This window comes from Mytilus edulis, chromosome 2, assembly GCF_963676685.1.
Source record: "Mytilus edulis chromosome 2, xbMytEdul2.2, whole genome shotgun sequence".
In the NCBI taxonomy this organism is placed as follows: domain Eukaryota; kingdom Metazoa; phylum Mollusca; class Bivalvia; order Mytilida; family Mytilidae; genus Mytilus; species Mytilus edulis.
Window position 1 is genome coordinate 28189467 of NC_092345.1, and position 14510 is coordinate 28203976.

Here is a 14510-nt window from a genome sequence, read left to right on the forward strand (position 1 = left end):
TTACGAATGTTCATAGTATATGTTTAATACGTATTATATCTTAATGACAAATACATAATGATAATAATACAAAGTTATTATGGACTGGGTTGAGTATTACATTACTTCTGCGGGGTAAATTTAAGTGTAAATTATTCCACACGTATCAAATATTCATTAAATCTTACTATAAAGTACAACGCTATGATCACCGTCAAGGCTGAAGAGATCAGTATGATTCTATACAAAACTTGCAATATGGTACACAGTATTAGGAAGCGTGCAGTTTTTGTAAATCAAGCTTGCATTCTGTGCATATTATAGGTGAATTAACATACTTTTCTCAATTTTATAAGTGCTTCATTTGATATATAATATACTAAGGATATTATGACGTCAATAGTAATTAGAATAGAACAACAGATGAATAATTTTATATAAAATGTAAAAAAAGAAACATGACTACTGGACTATAAATACGAGTCTTCAATGAGTTATCGGTCTTAGTTTTCAATTACGTCGTCTGATTCGTCCTTCACCCTATTTTCTTCTAAAAAAAAATCCTTAAAATATGGTTTTATTTTTATAAGAACCCATCTTTCCTACCAATATAACTTATTTACACGAATGGGAAATGGGCCTAACATCTGGATGATCAATAGACCAATCCAATAGACGAAAAACAATTGGCAACTTCAATGATTATGGGATAGTTACCTTAACTTTTGTTTTTGATTTCCATGGTCATTTGTTCCATGATAATATAGTATTGTGAATACTATTACTTTACGAAGTAGATTCATAACACTACAGCATTCAACCTACCAAACTCTGTGTGTTTGAACTTGTAGCTGGTTTTTGGCCTTCCCGTCAAGTTCACAACATTTCAATCACAAATACTTTCAAAATAAGTAGTTTCAAATTCAATCTTAACTTCTGAAAACATTCTTATTTACTATAACTCACATAATATTTGTTTAGAATTCATTATCAGTCACCACCAATACATATATACACAATCCGTTTTCAAATGAGACGTCCTATCGATTACCAATAAGACAACAACTATCCACAAAGTGTAAAGGATAGTTATGCACCTAGGATAAGAACTGTGTGGAGTTTTATGAAGATAGGCTGATATTACTATCGAAGTTCATAACACTCTAGATAATGTATCAACGGGCTTTGAAACTATCCACAAAGTGAAAAGGATAGTTATGAATCTAGGTTAAAAACAGTCTCGAGTTTTATAAAGATAGGTTGATTTTACTACCGAAGTTCATAACAATCTTGATAATTTATCAACGGGCTTTGAAACTCCTACAACGGTAAAGTTACATTAATATTCAATGAAATATTAATTAGAAATTTAAACATACTACAGCTATAATCGTTCTACTTATCTCTTTTATAACAATACGTGAACGATTGACAAGCAAATGTAATGGTATAGCAAACTGTAGGTTTGAGATGTTGCCCTAAATAGTTAACATCTATTGATAGAACTATCACTGCATGGGTCGATACATTTGATGTTGGACCGTTAGTCTCCGATGATTTTATCAGATCAGTAGTCTGTGCTTCGACACTTAGACGATTTATAAAATACATTTCCTAGATACAATTGATGAAATAGACAATTATTTAGAACTAAGATTTACTCCTTCAGACAAAGCTGGCTTTAGATCGATGAATTTGACTATTCCTTTTAGGTTCCTTTTAGTAATGAAACTCATAATGGGGCTACGTATTTTTACATCCTTCATTTTCAAAAGTTTAGGTTAAAGGTCTCCGGACGCACGATATTTATAAAATGTAAAATGACAAAAATACCGAACTCTAAAGAAAATTCAAAACGTAAAGCCCCTTATCAAATGGCAGAATCAAAAGTTCAAACACATCAAAAGAATGAAAAACCAACTGTCAAATTCTTGACTCGGTACATGCATTTTCTTTTGCAGAAAATAGTGGTTTTGACATGATTTTATAGCTAGCTCAACCGCCGAGTCTAGACGGATTTCAAAAGTATTATACACCACTAAAGTATAAGCAAATGACACATGTAATGACACCCAGCGATAGTTTGTGCAAGCGTAGGTTTTTCCGTTTATGAATTTAAAAAAAAACAAAAAAGAAGTCCCTGAAGTATACGCCGTAGCGTAACTTCGGATTCCAACAAGGTCATCCTTGTTAATAATACAGAACACATAATATTAGTATTTTTGATTACGACAAATGTGTTTTCCGAATTCTATATACTGAACTAGAATGTTAAGAGACAGTTCAAACAGCTTATCAAATTATACAAATCTCAAGAAGAGAAAAATGTGAGGAAATACCCATTAAATGATAATAAATCTTACACAGGACAAGAAATGAGCTACAGCAACATGCCTGAAGTAGCATCTTCAAGTGTTGACAATTACTTCCAATTATAAAAGCCTATTTACAAAGCAATAAATACCATTGCTCTTTAAAATGATACTGATAATGGGAACTAGTTACTTATATTGCTGGCATGAAAACATCTGATCAAAGAACAGAATATAAGCACAGAAATAAACCCTTTCATGATTTAACTGGACAAGCTATGGTGTTAGTTAATAATTGACACGAATGCATGAAGTAACAATGTTGTGGTGTGACATTTCATACGTTTTCACTTATATACTTTGAATAAGTTCATGTATAAATAGTTTTCAAATATCGTTGAAGACGTGAGAACTGTTATATATTTGTTTGTTTTTGTTCTGATTGAGATTGTGTCACGGTGATGATGGCTGTATTCGTATTTTGACAATTTTACCTATTATGTCTGTTTTTTTCACGCATCGTTATAAATATAATGGAATTTGATGCGACTGTGTTGAACGCTATAATACCAGGTTCAATCCACCATTTTCTACATATGAGAATACCTGTTCCAAGTCAAGAATATGACAGTTGTTGTCCATTCGTTTGATGTGTTTTATCATTTGATTTTGCCATTTGATTAGGGACTTTCCGTTTTAAAATTTCCTTGGAGTTCAGTATTTTTGTTATTTTACTTTTTATTGCCTATCCTGACATTTTAAATTGAAGACCTCGTATAATTGCATTGGGGTGGAATTTGCACAGGGTCAGCATGGCGGTCCATCGATTTTGTAAATGAAAATAAAATGAAATTGTACATTTTCAGTTGATGAATTATTTATTTTGAAACGAGATGATGTTAATATTTACTAAAGCAAAGTTGAGCTGAAACGTGTTTTATATATATATGTATATATTTAGACTCTATTCGATGCTTTTTTAATTGTCTAAAAACAATTTAGAGTTAGAAAATGTTCCCTTAACTCACATATACTGTAATCATGACACAATTTGCATAAACCAAATCCCTTTTTTTTCGATGGATCGTAAATACAATACAGAAGATAACATATCATTAAATATGTAATAAAATACTCAAAGATTCATCATCAAATTTCATTCCATATTTTAAGAAAAAATCGATCAGACTAGTCAGACTTCAAAAGCTAACTCAGATATCAAACATCTTGGAATTCAGGCTGCTGACTTAAGACAGCTGTAGCTGTCATTTAGTTAAAATTTTAATTTATAAATGAATAAAGTTCTCGGATTTTTATGTTTTTCATCACGAAAGAGATGAAATTGATTTTTTAAAAATAGACTATTGCGCCTGTCCCACGTCAGGAGCCCCTGGCCTTTGTTAGTCTTGTATTATTTTAATTTTTGTTTCTTGTGTACAATTCGGAAATTAGTATGGCGTTCATTATCACTGAACAAGTATATATTTGTTTAGGGGCCAGCTAAAGGACGCCTCCGGGTGCGGGAATTTCTCTCTACATTGAAGACCTGTTGGTGACCTTCTGTTGTTTTTTTTCTATGGTCGAGTTATTTTCTCTTTGGCACATTCCCCATTTCCATTCTTAATTTTATATAGTATCATTACCTCAAAAAAAGATATTATCAAATCTACGTTGATTGTCATATCCAAGAGTAATGACGAAAAGTTAACAAAGTACTAGTACATAAATTTGACAAAAATGTGACTATAATGGCCTCTTTGGTCCAATTGTTTAATTGTATCATCCTATTTCCTCCATCAATGTAAATACCTCAGAAACTAGGAAACTGTATTGATATGTGGCCGAGTGTTTGTTCCCAAAATGCAATGCAATATATACCTTTTAAACTGTATAAAAGTAGGGTGAGAGATACCAGAGGAAGAATCAAACTCATCAATCGAAAATAAACTGACAACGCCATGACTTAAAATGTAAAAGACAAACAGACAAATAATAGTTCACAAGAAACAACATAGAAAACTAAAGACTGAGCAACACAAACCCCACCATAAACTTTGGGTGATCTCATGTGCTTATAAAAGACGCGAATGAAAACTTTGATATAATTTACAAAGGGCATATTTAAACCATGCTTCCTATTGCGGTTTCAATATAGAGCAACACAATTTCTTTCATTCATCATAAAATACCGTGGGAATAAATCACTTGCATATTTTTCAATGTCCAGAAGAAATGCCAAAATCAAGAAATAGCAAAATATAATGCTATGATCACTGTAAATAGGGTTGTAAATAAGACACTGATGGAGTTCAATATCAAATATAAACAATACAAGTATAAATGTTAAAATGTATGATTCTACGAGTAAGCGGTGCTGACTGTTTTAAGAGTAAGTAGTATAATAGAGGAGAGAAATATACAAGAAAAAGACAAACAGACAAATAATAGTACCTAGTCAAGAATATGACAATTGTTATCCATTCGTTTGATGTGTTTGAGCTTTTGATTTTGCCATTTGAGTAGAGATTTTCCGTTTTGAATTTTCCTCGGAGTTCAGTATTTTGTGATTTAACTTTTTTTCTAGTAAACAGAAACGATCATTTTGATCTGAACAGCACTTTAAAGACTGAACAATAACAAAGTGTTTAGTCATGTTCAAACATTTAGTTGTTTTTCAGTATTTTCTACAGCGGTAAATTAAGTACTGTTTCGACCATTCGATGCAGTTAATTAAGATCTGTTCAGACTGCTTTAATTATGCTGTACAAATTTTCCTGTACAAATCTACCTGTACAAATAATAACATACTGAACTGTCTGCAAATGTACTGAAAGTACTTGATTGACTACAAGAAAATGTCTGATCAGTGCTGGAATGATAGAACACGAAGTTATTTGAAAATTAATTAAACAAACTATCTAAAGTTACCCATTTATAAATTTTGAAGGTTTCAACTCCCTCAGGCAAAGTTGAGTTTAGGTGGTTTTGGCTATTGTTTAGGTACTTTGTGGTTTATAACTCTTAAATGTTTTCGGTCGCTTTACATCCTTTGATTTCAAGAATTCTCATTGAACGTTCCTGATGAAGGTAACTCCAGAAAAACTCTATAGAAATTAATTAGTACTTCTTTCAATTTTTTTTTACAAGACTCAACGTTTGTAGTATTTATTCTATAGATGATGTTTAGATCAAACTAAACGAGGGAAGAAAGATACCAAAGGGACAGTCAAACGTTTAAGACTACAATTCATTTGTTAGAGAAGTCGAATAGCGATATTTCTGTACTTTAATGAACAATATTTTATTTTTCTCAGAAACCCTCTCAATAGGAAAATGATCCAGACGGATTTTATAGTTATAATTACAATTGTAAAAACAATTTCCATATTTTAAGTATATAACGTGACAGAAGTAATGACGTCCATGTCTTAATATATTTTTGATTGCCTTTGAGTTCTGATGGTAACACCCAAATTTTACTTCGTGTCATGTTCTCTAATCCTTAGTGATTTCATTGGACTTTCAGAACCGGTATTGATTGTTCAGATCACAAAATATTATAACTCTTGGTTGTTGATAATGTCTGCGCAATCAATGAATTTGAAAAAAAAAGAAAATGATTGTAACAAGGAAATACAAATTTCGATTAAGATGGATCAAAAATTATATGAAGGATTTATTTCACATGCATGTTAACTTTTTATCTGATATTCCGCTTAATATGTTGGATGAAACATTTGTTAGTTTATTGGAATATGTTCAACGCGTATTTTAAAGAAATTGGACTTGAAATAGTTAAATGGTGGTTTTGAAAAATATTTTAATTGGGTTATTGCTTTTTCATAACCAATTATTTAATGTTCTTAATATATCCTATATTGCATACAGTTAACATGGGAATACACTACTTTCAGTCTCATTTCCAAAAAGTAATGCTGAATTTCAGGTATAACGTATGAAATGTACGATTCTTTATTAAATAATCAATAACTGTTGTATATATGGAAACGGTTTCGATTATGTGACAAACTTGAAAAACACAAGACGTAGTTCCTAAGCAGTTCATGTCCATGGTCTCAATTAAGAATTTCCATTAAGGTGGTACATAACACTACAGGGCGATAACTCTGTTAAGTCGGCTAAACGATTGCGTTGTGAAGGCAATATTAAGCTTCTCGATGATCAAAATTAGTGTTTGTCAAACTGCTATATAACCAGTGTAATTTTTCTAATAAAATTGTTGATTCAAATTGTTTGGAATTTTTTTTTATATTTTTGTCAAAGGGTCAAAATAAACACTTTGTCAAAATTTTATGAAAATTAAACGAGCCGAATTAATTTTAGTGAAGGAGTTGGGTACCACCTTAATTAATGAACCCTTATCAAAGAAGTAATGCTTCTCTAACAGGTACACTTTGTTTTTGTAGAAATAATACATATCGAAATTAACACTTTTGTTGTTGGTTTATTTAGTTACTGTGGACTCAATTTTACAAAGTTGATATCAATTTTTGTTGATTAAGAAAATTTTGCATGTTCGTGGTTTTGTCGAGGTCTGCATGCAAGCCCGAAGAAAGTCTTTAGCTCATTGAATATTTAAATTCATGCTTAACCTATACCGTCGAAATCCAAAAAAAAAATGGTATCCCACGATTATAATAATGAATTCGTAGATGTAATATTGATATCGTCAGCTTCGATGTTTTCAATGCTACATTTAATCGTTACAATTGTAAGTGAATATTACTTTATTTTTGAAAAAGACAAATCACTTAACATGCAATATTCATTTTGTTACAGTGTAGGAAACATGTGTGTTCGGATATAGTGAACAAAATCTAAGACTCATTACAAATCGGAGATTATTAAAGTTTATTCATCCTAGGTTAAAACCTGTCTATTCTACACATTTCTGCATCAATCTGAAAGTTATTTTCTGCTTTGAAATGTTATTCATAATAAACTTAACTAAAGACAAATATTGAAACAAATGTACTGTAAATATTTCAAGAATTAAAAATAAATGATTCAAAACTGGTAACGTTCCTTTAAAAGAACATCCGACAAAACAGAACAGTTAGCATGATGAACAGACCATTGAACTTATTCATAATTCAATAGTCAAGTGTAGAAAAAAACTATTTAAGGCTATATCAGTTTTGCCCTTAAATATTTTTGGTATAAATATATATATACTTTTTATTCAAGATAGTAAAACAATATATTTTGCAATATGTCACATTAAAAGTCATGTTATACCTAATTGGATCAGCCGTGATCAGTCAACTTGCACCAACTAATAACACTGAACTATATCAACTCACAAAATTATATATATCATGCTCAACCATTTCAGACTTTCTAACTTTGGGCCTTTTAAAGAACCACTTCATTAAAGGTTGAACAGAAAATTTATGGTTCAAAATCATTGTTGATTTTTGTTAAATCAACTTCAACCAATTCGTGAAAAATGACAGTTCTTTCCCATTCGTTTGACGAGTTTGAATTTTTGATTTTGCCATTTGATAAGGGACTTTGCTGTTTTTGAAATTTCCTTGGCGTTCAGTATTTTGTTATATTACTTTACTGCCTACGGAATCATTTGTCCAATAACTGATTCTCATACAGAACAAAAATCATATTTCTTGAATTCTTAAATTTAAAAAAAAAGTTCTTTGTAGTTTTGAATTTATCTTTGGCTTCATTTTAGTGAGCGTATGTGAAAATACGTTTTTGCACGTTATACACGTTCATGAGCGCAAATTCCTTTTTTATGGAGATAAACATTAATATCTGTACAATTGCATTTAAATAATGTCAGGTTTATGGCATTGGTTGACACGCGTTGGGATATGGTACGTTGATATATCGGAAGTCCAGGTATAAACTATATAAAGGAGAGGAAAAACAAAAAAACGGAATCAGAACATATTTTCAAACGGAGAAAAGAATGAGCCCGTGTGTGCTCGTCAATGAATGCTTTTTTCAATCTAAACAATAAACAGTTCTTGATTTGGTAATCTATTTTTGTTTTAATTGAGTTGTACATCTGTATCTATACATTTAAAGGGAATCCAAACGCATTTAGTTAAACGCATTCAGTCAACATCTGAATTAATCGATTACTATTATTAAAAACGAATACGTGAAAAATTAAGGAACCTGAGTTGAAAATGTGGTAATAGAAAATAAATTCGAAATTTGTAAATAAATACTTTTTTATAATAAAATTCATATCAAACAAATATTATGAATTTATGAAATACTCATTTAGCAATTAATAAATTATTGTTTAATAAATAACGAATAAATAAAAACTGTGAATACAACAAAAATTCAGAATGTAGGAAATGAATATTGCCACCAGTAAAATAATTGTTTTGACAATTTGATATTAAACACAATTTATATTTTTTAATACGTTTGTGATTGGTATTTTTTTCAAATCGATTAGTTATTATCGTCGCCAGTTGTTGTGTTTTTGCTTCCACTCGCCTGAATTTTACAACACAAGAGAATGTATTGTAATCCTAAATACTACAAAACGGATTTTACTAAATTTACAAAATCATGTACTATTATTAGTGATTACAAATACGCATATAAATGTGTGGGTGTTTTTTCATAATGTTTAACGCTTATTTCGTACACATAATCCTATATTTGTTCTTACAAGAAGACTGGACCTTCTAGTTTTAATGTTTGCAATGACAAAGGTGAGATATTGGATTATTTCCTCGTCTACATTGGTTCAAATATTTAAGAACTCTGCATAGATTCATTTGAAATGGCTGTTTACCTAAAAAAATGCATTAACAATCGAAGTTCCTGATTTTATGTAACGAAATAACAACCATAGAACACGTTAACCTCAAAGACATCAAGAAGCCAGTAAAAGATATTCTACTCAAGGAATAGATTACCTTAGTTGTATTTGACAAAACATTTTAGTATTTTGTGGTCCTAAATGCTTTCAAATTTGTACTTGATTTGAATTTTTGACTTTAAAAAATGATTCTAGCGTCACTGATAGTCTAATATTTGCCACAATAGCCAAACTAAGTCAATGTTTGCAGCGTCGTCCAATTTTTGCAATTCTTGTTATCTTTTTTTTTATACTACTCAACTACAAAACATACTTGAATAAATATTGTTTATCTTATAACAGAAAGCTGCAATTCTTCGATGGTCAACATTTATTATCATTTATTCTCAACATGAACACCACACAGAATGCCAATGTCTCTATTGACATATTGCCAGTCTGGTTATGTGCTATATTCGCTAACTGCTAACTACTGTCTTTTTTCTACACAATTAGACATGAAGGTTCTGCCAACATCTTGCGTGTATCGACGTAATAATTTAGTTCATATTTTGTAACTTTGAAAAGGTTTTGCCATTCAGATATTGTTTATGGAACCAATGTACAACATACACGGGCGTTGACCGTCTTTAAAATGTTATTTATATGATTTGTTTTCTTTCGCAAACTGACGTAGTTTAGCAAATGAAGTTTAGCAAATGAAGTTTATTGTTAATTAGTTAAAAATCACGATATTTATTATGGTAAGGAAATGAACGATATCAACCAGATTTATTTAAATGCTTTCCAAATAGACGACGAACAAATTTGAGACCAAAGACAAGAACATACAAAAAATCGTGTTATTTAAAAAGACCGTTCGTGGTTATAAATGATCTTGCTGGCATTGTTGTTAACGAGGTAGACCATCACTACTTGATACTATAGTGTTATTAACTGGCTGTTTCTGTATTGGCACTGGTATAATTTCAAGGTTTGCTGTATTGGCCTCGAGACCCGTAGGGTCGAGGGCCAATACAGCTGACCGAGAATCTATACCAGTGCCAATACAGAAACAGCCAGTTCATAACACTTTTATTAAATGATTATAAGAGAATTAAAAACCGGAAGTGAACGTCCCGTATTAGCCCATGGGCCAATCCAGCTTTTTTCCCGCTTTTTTCTGTATTTGCCCTTTTTTTTTCGTTTGAAAACATTAAGACATTACAAAACATTGCACATCATTTAACCTGTTTATTTTATGACTTTAATTTAAAAAATATTATACAAATGTTTTTATGCATAACGATACTTCAAGAGTAAAGTAATGGCGTAAGAAAATTGAAAACCGGAAGTGAACGTCCTGTATTAGCCCTAGGGCTAATACGACTTTTTTCCCGCTTTTTTCTGTATTGGCCCTGTTTTTTTCCGTATTGGCCCTGTTCGAAGAGCAATATTAACTCTTGATTTATATCGACAGTGGAACGTTTTTAGTATTGCACATGCTGATTTATCCGTATTAGGGCTTATTTGCTCATATCATTTAATAATCGTATGTATATCATAAAGTTGTATTATAAGTTATGGTTTATACAAAAATAACTATTCGAGTATCATAACAAGAGATCATAAACGGTCCCCTTTACACTTTGGGATTAGAAAACCATATTTGGGGAATATGCTGCATGGTGTATGGTGTCAATAGGTCAAGTGCCGCAAAATCTTGTGTTGTGAAATCTTATAAATGCCCATTTTACATGTTTGAAAATAACATGGAATTCAGAATGAAGAGTATGGCTATTCTGCTCGGTCGTGTGCTGTCGATTATATTTTTTTTCTAGACACTTCACGCACTCTGACAACAATCCTATACTTTCCTTAGACTGAAAGGACATGAGAAGTCTTGACTAAGGTGTGACGAAACATTTATTTTATGGCAAGGGAGATAAGTACAAATTGCGTTTAGAGAAGCAAAGGGGAACCTACATTTCTTGCACACTAAAATACTGACCCAATTATTCTTCAATTTCTATCAATGGTTCGTTAAATAAAAAAAAAAAAATTCTAATGTCTGTATCGAGTAAAACAATGTTACTATTGTCGCCTATGAAGATTATTAAGTGTTGTTAGCTATCTACAACGTATCACTTGGTGAATGACCGAACATATGTCTTTTGTTGAGAAAGATGTAATATATAACTGAATAACATTCAGTAGTTCGGACTGGGTGGATATATTTAGTGAACACCTGATAAAAATTATTCTAATAAATCAGTACATAACATAACATCTGTTCACATCCTACTACATAAATATAATGTTAGTCCGCTAATTTATGCTCTGGGAGAAATGTTTGTATTCAATTTAGACTATATTTATGTCGTTTTAGTAAATAACTGATTTCATACATTCCCTAGAAAATATTTATTACATTAGCCGTCAGTAAAACACAAGAAAAATGCAACCGTTTTATCAAATTACTCAGCATTTCCGTAATGATTATGATAAAGTAAGATTCCTGTTAGAAGACAACTGTCATGATCGAATTTCTGGTAAAATATAAAATATTGGTTAATAAGAAAGGTTCTCACCATTATCTTAAGGTCAAGGTAACATGTAAGCCATTTTTACTAGATGATTAGTATCATTTGCTAGAACCATGATTTCAAAGTTCGCACATGATGGTTTTGTTTTCATGTTTGACTCTTTGTGTTTGTTGCTCAAAATGATTTTGTCTTCTTTTGCTTAAGGGAGCTACCATTTGAATTTTAGGGTGGGTGGGTGGGGGGGGGGGGGGTTTGAAAATATAGGCAGGAGAGGAATTTTGAGTAAAAAAGGGCAGGATGCGACACTTGCAAAAAAAATGAAGGCAGGACCGAATAGAGTGAAAAATAAAAAGGCAGGACAGAGATTACAACTAAAATAAAATGCAGGACAAAATTTTTCATCCCAGCCCCCCCCCCCCCTAAAAATCAAATGGTAGCTCCCTAACCGAATTGTATTCCTGAGAGATTTATATCAAATGCAACAAATCACGTGTGCGTAATTTAGATTTGTCATTTAGGCATTATTGCTGGTATTATTTGAAAAAAAAATTGAAATTGTATTGCCTTACGAGTTTCAAGTCAGAAACAAGTCAGAAACCCGTTTTTGTCTGTTGGGATTTATACACACGTTATAGATCGTCCATACTTGAACGCTAAAATTACGTCATCAGGCACTATTCGATCTTTTTGATGCATTTACATATTATAGATATTGAATTATAATTCGGTTAAAATCTAAACGAATGTCAATAAGCAAAGGAGGTATGAATAGAAAACTATCCTCTTAAGAACAATTGAAAGAATGTGTTGAATAAAGAAAAATAATAGTTGCGTTTATTTTGATATCGTCCTATCATTCGGAACATACTAGGGAATATGGATGAGTAACATTTGAGTTACAGATATATGAAGATTACTAGTCGAGCAGTGACATGCAGTTGATACCTGGTGTACATGCGTCCATCCAAACCCTTGATATACTAAAGGTACTTGTTGGCTGTGTAGTGTTCTGTTGGCTGTTGGCTGTTGGCTGTTGTTTTTGGTTTGTCTTCAAGTTCAGTTAGCCTGTTATTATTCGATATATGTTTCTTTTGTTGCATCCTTGGTATATCATCTCGCCCTATTTTTATGAACATACATGCGCAGAGATAACGAAAATTGATTGATTGATTGGTGTTTACTTTTCGCCGCTGTAAAATGCTATATCGCCGCGAGAGCTAATTCAATTAATTTTACAGTTTACTTTTAAAATCAGACAGAAGGTCCTTCAATAAGAGAAATAAAAAAAATGTAGAGCACTACGAACAATCAATATAAAAAATACCTTGACCTTTGATACTAGTACTTACTGCTCGTGAAATTTAACATTCTCTCGACTGGTATTTTTCACAAATACCCCTCAAGAACATGCCATATCTGTTTAATTAAAACGCATTGATGATCGTGACGTTACAAGCGTCAAGTCGGATAGAGTTTTTTGTGGCAAATACCACGGCAGAGAGGGTAAAAAAGGCATATCCTTTTTGCATATACCCCGGCGGCGTTAAAAAATGAACGATATTCATTTGATAATAGTAAATTGGAGAAAAATACACTGGCTATCAACCAATCAAAACCCAGGATTCTTACATAAGGTGTAATTAGATTATTAAGTTCATTAACATTTTTTTGTATTCTCTTCATGAGATGTTAGTTATGACATAAAATCTGAAACACAATGTGTTACATACAAGAAGACACACTCGGTACTAGGCGTGATGATGAAATTGGATTTAAGGCTTAACCTGGATATTTTTTTACGTCGCATTTTTAGTTTAATACCCAGTTTATATGAAAAAAATAATTTGTTAACAACTCAGAATTATATCATCGTTACGCATGCGCACCTGAAATCAGGAGTAAATTTTAGTTGCGTTTGATGTAAGTCTTTTGATCTATGATGAAATCCCCATTAAACATCGTTTTAATCGATAATGTTATGATAGGCGATTCGGGATTTAACATACCATGAACTTAGGGTTTTGTATGCGTAATAAAAAGAAAATTTAAGATCTTTAAGTCGTACAGCAAAAACTCGTAAATGCATTCAAGCTGTTGTAATGCTGAACAAGACATAACAAAAATTCAAATTTTTCACACGGATTCCAATATACTCTGATTTTATATAGAATACATTTTAATACCTAACAATAGTAATTGATTACCTAATTGTTTGAACATTCATTAGGATCGATCTACATAAAGTAGGCGTCGTCAATTTCAGCTATAAAACCGCCCTTCGTTGTAGATTACAGTGGATTTCTGATCAAGCCTTCTGTTACGTAGCCATGTTCGCGTCATTTGATTAACACGTGTATATTGTTACGTTTCTGCCTTTGATTTATGAACGCCAATTATGTAAAGCGTATATTTTGAGAAAATTGAAAAATCATCATGCAGATAAATTGAGCAAATGGTTTGTAATGAAATCCGAATTATTATTCGATTTTATTGGTCACTGTTTAACACGCATCGCTATTTTTCACAATACTTTTCCAGCAATAAACAGAAAGCATGAGGTCTTTGATCAGATTTTCCATTTTATCAACTCTGTACGCTCCATTAAATGCCAAGCTTGCTAACTGTGTTACATTATCAGCTTTTAAGAATATGTTCTTTTGGCGACAAATGTAATAATGATACCATCGCTTTTTGATCTTTCTCGTAATTTGCATAAGTACTCTTTTTGTTTTCATTTCCACATCAAAGACGGTAAAAGTCTGCTTGAGTAAATAATCGAAGGATTTTTATGTCATTACGAGACTCAAGTCACAAATATTAGAAAGTACACTGATATATATTGAACTATTTAATCGTATTAAGGACAGT

General features: G+C 31.6%; 1 protein-coding gene across 1 annotated transcript in view; it reads right to left on the reverse strand.

Moving 5' to 3' along the window:
- The window catches only part of LOC139511883 (homeobox protein Hox-B5b-like), a 61908-nt gene that overhangs the window by 36379 nt on the left and 11019 nt on the right, over positions 1-14510 (reverse strand). The window lies entirely within an intron of this gene.